Raw genomic sequence first — 7,454 nt, 5'->3', positions numbered from 1 at the left:
CTACCTGGTGGACTAGTATCACCCACAACAAATAACTCTTTCTTCATACACCCTCAGTCATTATTCACACTACCTGGTGGACTAGTATCACCCACAACAAATAACTCTTTCTTCATACACCCTCAGTCATTATTCACACTACCTGGTGGACTAGTATCACCCACAACAAATAACTCTTTCTTCATACACCCTCAGTCATTATTCACACTACCTGGTGGACTAGTATCACCCACAACAAATAACTCTTTCTTCATACACCCTCACTCATTATTCACACTACCTGGTGGACTAGTATCACCCACAACAAATAACTCTTTCTTCATACACCCTCACTCATTATTCACACTACCTGGTGGACTAGTATCACCCACAACAAGTCATGGTTTACTTCTGTTGCCTCACTTGTCAACATCATTCACCACCAACACGTCTTTACCCAATAAATCACCGCCATGTTATCCACTCCTTCGCATACACCACTGCTTGCTGGATGTTCCTTCCCTCTCACTTCTAGTCCAGTCTCCATCTCAACCTTCCTTCTACCACACACTGTCCCATTCTCCCAATTTGTCTATTCCACTGGACCATCTATCCAATACTTCACTGCCAGTTTCATCACTCACTATACTGAGACCTTTACTCCTTCACCATCAAACTCCTGCTGTTTCCCATTACTTGTAGGACACTATGAGTGGATGCTGCTATCTAATGCTATTTCCTCACCAAGAAATATTAGTGAGTCAATACAGTATATTGCTTGTGATAGATACACCACATCACACTCCCTCCCTCCCATACACCACAAGACACTGGCTGCACTACACCATAAAACACTCCCAACTGCATAATTTATAAACATTATCCAACTCTAAAACTAGATGCCAATTTTACTGAACAAATATTATTATTATTATTATCATCACACGCATTACATTTAACATGCCACAAATATTGACCTTCGACAATGACCTTGACCTCTTGATAAACTCATTTCCTGTTCTATAATTTGTCTATTGACCCAACATTCACTCCATGCTAGGTCAGTGGCATCACAACAGGGGTCACAAATACAGTATTAAACACAGCTGACCTTAAACTTGTGGCCAATTTGTACTCTACATAGACAGAGATGACAAAAAGACTCCTGTATTATCTGAAGTTTTATAACAATTAATGACCGATAGAGAGACTGACCCTGTCATTTTGTGTTTCAGACAACCAGACAGAAACTAGGAGCAGTTTAATAAAGGAACCATCATGTCTAAGAGTCGGCAACTACAGCCCTGCCAGGTGATGCATCTCTCTGGGGACCACAACTACAGTTATTTCGTTCATCCATCTCAGTCTCTGCCTTACCCTGGCCTGACTACCCTCACTTTTACCCATTAATACCAATAATAAGCTTCAACTTTAAATATCTTGTATCAATCGACCTTAAGGAAAAAATTCTTGTAATATTTGTATCTAACTCACCCAGGTAATCTCTCTCACCTGTACCAACACCCAGGTAATCTCTCTCACCTGTACCAACACCCAGGTAATCTCTCTCACCTGTACCAACACCCAGGTAATCTCTCTCACCTGTACCAACACCCAGGTAATCTCTCTCACCTGTACCAACACCCAGGTAATCTCTCTCACCTGTACCAACACCCAGGTAATCTCTCTCACCTGTACCAACCCAGGTAATCTCTCTCACCTGTACCAACACCCAGGTAATCTCTCTCACCTGTACCAACACCCAGGTAATCTCTCTCACCTGTACCAACACCCAGGTAATCTCTCTCACCTGTACCAACACCCAGGTAATCTCTCTCACCTGTACCAACACCCAGGTAATCTCTCTCACCTGTACCAACACCCAGGTAATCTCTCTCACCTGTACCAACACCCAGGTAATCTCTCTCACCTGTACCAACACCCAGGTAATCTCTCTCACCTGTAACAATAGAGGGGAAATATTTAAGGTAAAACATAAATATCACTTACGAACCATTTAAAATACTGCCTCTGACTCGTCCAGTTCAACACGTCTTCAGTCGAAGCCGAGGCCTCCGTCATCCACAAAGGTCACCTTGCCAGTGAGCCACCACACCACTGTGTTGAATAGTATATACACCAGTGTCAGGTCATAAAGGACATACAAACTTAAAGCAACAATTTTCAATTTGTAAAAGTCTGGAAAAGTTGTTCCTATATAGAGTTAATCAAACTCCAGCATATTAGTCTTCTCTACCATATCAGTAAAAGATGGCACCAATATGCAGCTCTTAACTAATATATAGTGTACTAAGCAGAGTGACTGATGGGGTAAAGTATCTAGCATTGCAGCCTGTGGCCATTTAATGCCAAAAATGAAACTCATAATTTTAAACTATGATATAAATACTGTAAAATAAAACCCTATTAAGTTTAAATATCAAAATTAAAATATAAAATCCCATATTCATTTAAAGATCATAAGCGATTAAGTACAGTACCTCCATTACAAATAAAATTTTAAAAAGTCCACCATCAGGTGCTGAACTTCTCTCTGTGAGCACCTTTCAGATGGAGGAGCCATCCACCTGCGGCACTCAGCCAGAAAACAACTCCCCAAGTCACCAGCAAGTGTCTCACAGTCAGTGGCACTAGGCAGTCATTACAATAATGCTGTGGTCCTCCGGCCATAAGGAAACTGTGGGTGAGGTGAGGGAGTTAGGCGTGGGTCGGGTCGTATTGCGTCTCTGTAACAAAGCGTGTTCGGCATTCGGGCCTTCGCTGTTGAGCGGCAAAAATTGGACAGTGATTACATAAGACCATCAAGATCGTCTTAGTGATGTGAAAGTGTAAATCGATGTAGGATATTTAATGCTAGACGCGATTGTATTTTTGAAAACTCAATGTCCACCGAGTTGGAGATACAGCCCAGGTCAAGACGCCTACAACCACAAAATCATTGCCATGTGACAAAGCTTTTATTTAATTTTTTGACGGAGTTGTGGTCACGGCTGTGATAAAGGCCAACCAGGGAGTGCAGTACTGTGCCTTTAGTTAATTCAGTTCATAGTGTCATCAGTGACCGCAGAAGAGGTTGTAAATAGCTTAAAGTGAATACAAACTGGCAAGCAAGCTGGAAAGGCACCAAGTCGTGTTATAGGTGCCACAGAGACTTTAAATTTTATTTTGTTTGTGTGCTTTCTCATGGACTGAAACTGTGCCTACAATACACCATTCACAGGGAGCTGCAGTGTACACAGTGATAGCTATCCTAAAAGGCCCAAAGAAAGTTTTATTTTATTTTTCTGTGTTTCTAAAGGAATGAGCGAGTATATAAAATCCGTTAATCATAGCAAAATGCAGTGAACATAGAGATAGCACATAAATACCGACAAATGCCTCAGTGAACTGAAGAAAAAAAAGAGAAGAAAACAGAAGACCAGTGTAAAGGCAACAGGGGAGGCAGAGGGCAGCTTAGTACAGTACTGTTTGTTTCTCTTTATTTTTAAATAGGTGTAGATCTATACAAAGTCTGTAACCCCCCACCACAACAACAACAACAACCATGAAGAAAATGATGATATGTGATTACTGCGGGGGATGACGGATATGGAGGATACAGGCCTGACCAATGCAACGTTTAGGAAGATGCTAACTGCCGTAAAGCAGGAAGGCTGTTGCTGGTATTGCCCTGACTGCACAGTCAAGGTGAAAGAGGCGATTGGGGCACGAGTTCCCTAGGGACGAAAATAGATGAAGCTGGAGCCTTGCTGGCTGCCAAACTAGAACAAATTGGGACAGAGGTCCTTGCTAAGACTGAGGAAGTAGCCCACAGAATGGAGGTGGTTGCTAAGAGGAGTTATGCTGAGGTATTAGCAGGGCTACAGGAGGTGGAGGAGAGTACTGCAGGATCAGAACAAGTTCTACAGCAGCTAGGGACTCTGAAGAAGTGTGTCGAAGAAATGAAAATTAATGAACCTACTGTGAGGGGAGAGGAGGAACAACGGGAACGTTTCCAGCACAGGAATAATGTAGTAGGTTTTGGAGTCCCTGAGAGCCAAGCGGAGGAAACAGAGTAAGATAACACATGATAAGATGCAGTTTAAGAATATTTGTACAGAGGTTCTGAAGATGCCATCAACCCCTCAGTATGTGAGGAGGCTGGGACAAAAGCAGGGGGATAAGCCTTGCCCCTCAGGATCACACTATTGAGTGAGGAGAAGAAATGGGAGGTTATTTGGCAGGCAAAAAACTTAGCAAGGCATCTCGGAGTGTATTCATTCACCCAGATCGCACAGTAATGCAGAGGGAACAGCACAGGAAGCTCCTGCAGGACTTGAAGCAGAGAAGGGAAGAGTCGAGGAGGAACAGGGACGGGTGTACATGGGTTATATTCAGGGGGCGAGAGCCTTGTAAACAATGACATTTCTACCCACACCCTGCAAAATACAGTGTACTTTGTAAATGCTGCAGCTTCTGTGAATGGGGGGGGGGCGGGGGTGTTACTACTAAGAGCAGAGACGTTACAGAGAAATAATTCTGGTTTGAATGTCATGTACTGTACACTAATACTAACACGTCCCTTGATAAGAGAGAGGAGTTTGAAACACTACGGAAGGTACACCAACCAGATACTGTCGGAGTTGTAGAACTGTTGTACAACAACAGGAGAATCGACCCAGAGGAATAAGTTCAGTATTGCTGGATGACTCATTTACGAGCCTTTCTTAAGAAACTTGCAAGAGGGGTGTGGTTATCTATGCTAGGCAAGACCTTAGAGCCAGCCAGGCGAGGGTACAGGGAGAGGATGTTTTTGAAGAGTCCAAGTGGTGTCAAATTAAACTAAAGGGAGGGGACTTACTTATTGTCGGCCAATGTCGGGTGTATCTACAGATCCCCAAACTGTGACCCACTAAATCAAAGGAACTTAAGAGCCTTAATAGACAATGCGGCGATGCTCAACCCTAGCCACCTACTTATCATGGGGGACTTTAACTATGGCGACATCAACTGGAGAAACGAGTTCACCCCAAATGACTTGAATAACCCTGCTACTCTTTTTGTAGAAACTCAGAGAAAATTTTCTGTTCAAAATGTTAGAGGCCCGACACATTACAGAGGGAAGCAAACACCCAAGCCACTAGACCTCATCATAACAAACGAGGAGGGAATGGTGGCCAAACTGGAACATTTTGCCCCAGTTACCATATAGTGCTGTCTTTCAGATTTAACTGTTACCTAGTTCAATATAAGGCCAGGCCAAGGAGCAAATATTACAAGGGGAATTACAATGGGATGAGGGAAGAGGTGTGGGGTATCAACTGGCCTGTCTCATTAAGGCACAAGAACGCAGACACTACGCTGAATATCATAACTTCAACAAAATTTATGGTATGGCCCCACATTTCAAAACACAAGGCATTGGGTCAGGCTTTCCTCCTACTCATTGTTTTAGTGCCTCTTGATTCACCCTATCACAGACCTTCCCCACAACCATAAATGCTGGCCATGACAGTCCTGTTTTTGCAGTGTAGTAAGCAGCTATCAAACAGGGAGGTACTACCGCCTGGGAAGATATTGGAAGCGTAAGGTGTTGTCTAATGGTAGACCCTGCTGCTATATAGCATCACAAAATTTTTTGACTAAGTCCCTGGTTGCTGAACTGACTTTCTGCCTCATTTACAAACAATAGCAGGGTCTCAATTGTTTCTCTTACTATTGACAACAACATACATATATTGTTAAACACTTTTGATCTTTATTTTTATTTTTATTTTTTTTCTTTATTATTAGTGTTACTGATATTATTTTTATCATTATAAATTTATTATTTTATTTTCATTTTCTTATTAAAATTTTATTTACTAGGAATTATTATTATTTTTTACATTTCCCCACCCCCCGACCAGTGACCTGTGCCAGAGACCACTATTACCAGACAACACTGTTTACTATAAACACTGAGCCAAGAGATATATCACTATATAACGTATTGGTAAAATAAAGAGCGGAGCATATATCACCATTATACTGTATAGCCTTTAACACAGTGGTTCTCAACCTTGTTTGCCCCATGCACCCCTTTCACTATATGTCAGAATGTCATTCCCCTTCCTTTCCAAGATTGTCTGCCTCAAAAAGTGCATTCCAAATAATATGCATAATACTGAAAATCCTTTATTTTTTCCACATTAGTACATATACATTCCCCCCCTGAAAACCTGAATTCCCCCCTGGTTGAGAACCCCTGCTTTCACACCACGATACATATACTCCACTTACCTACACATTTTCCAAACCTGGATAAATAGTTCCTCACTGATTTAGCTAAAGATAGGAGCACCTCTGGGCGGCTGTTCAAACTGTCGACAAGATAATCCACGTTTAGGTCACAGGACACAGCACCGGCCACGTCCTCCTCTCACAACAGGTGGTTCAACATTAACCCGTCGACTCGTCTCCTCACTCACGGGTTGCCAGCGTTTGATAATAAATCAGTATTAATTCCTTAAATCTCACTAAAATCAAATTAGATTTTATTACCAGTATATTATATAAAGATTTATTAATATTAGACTATTATATATGCATTTATTCAATTAATTAGACGCTAAATACGATGTTTTACATCAAAAAATAATACGTGATTCGGCACCTCAAGCAGACCAAACTATCGTGATGACTGTTCATGGTAGTTAAGTTGTAAACAAACTAATTTCCATTATTCTTATGTATAAATATATCCCCATGAACTAAGCTCATGTATTAAAAATATTTATATGATAATTTACAAAGAACTACGAAACTACCAATCATTACCATACATACTTTAAGGCGGTTATTGTAAGGCGTTTTCGATGCACTGAATAGCTAACGCGTTAGCTATTCCTTATACGCAGACGCTGCTTTTGATTTGTGCGCATGACACTCGATCAAAGACTATAATAAGAAGGACGGGAAAGCGTCTAGCTTTACTGATAAAAATGAGAGCCACTGAGCTCTGATCAACACCATCTGTTGACAACGCAGCTAACTAAACCCCCGGGGCGCGTTAGGGTAGCATGCCCAGGTTAATAATAATAATAATAATTAACGGTTTATTGAAAGAGCTTGGCAGCCAGAAGGCTGAGAATATACAGTTACATATTTGGGGAATGGGTTTCGAATTACAAATAATATACAAGTAACATAAGTGATACAAATAAGACATATAATAACTAGATGGGGGGTGAGCTTGGGTTTAACATTTTCACGTTGCTAGGTATTATTGATCATATACAATTTAATGTGTGATATTGTATGTGTGTGTGTGTGTGTCTTTCTTTCCATAATTTTCTATATATTTCCTCCACTATTTCTTTCCGTGTGTCTAAAAAACAGTTCTCCTAATTGTATTGTTTTCTGAAGACTGTTGTACAACGGTTATTCCCAAGACGCATTACAATGTCGTAATTTTTAATGACAGTCCGGGAAAG

The 7,454-nt window shown here is 41.2% G+C and overlaps 1 long non-coding RNA gene across 1 annotated transcript; it reads right to left on the bottom strand.

Annotated features, from left to right (window-relative positions):
• Window positions 1-1,991: 1,991 nt before the first annotated feature.
• On the bottom strand, window positions 1,992-7,126 carry LOC121879679. Its single transcript, XR_006091391.1, has 2 exons — window positions 6,262-7,126; window positions 1,992-2,097 (listed from the first exon to the last, which is right to left on the bottom strand). It is a non-coding gene; the product is annotated as an uncharacterized LOC121879679 (long non-coding RNA).
• Between the last annotated feature and the right edge of the window lie 328 nt (window positions 7,127-7,454).

The sequence above is a fragment of the Homarus americanus genome, unplaced genomic scaffold (assembly GCF_018991925.1).
Source record: "Homarus americanus isolate GMGI-L3 unplaced genomic scaffold, GMGI_Hamer_2.0 scaffold42643, whole genome shotgun sequence".
Classification (NCBI taxonomy): Eukaryota; Metazoa; Arthropoda; class Malacostraca; order Decapoda; family Nephropidae; genus Homarus; species Homarus americanus.
The sequence above is the reverse complement of the archived record's forward strand: the minus strand, read 5'-3'. Positions and strand labels throughout refer to the sequence as shown.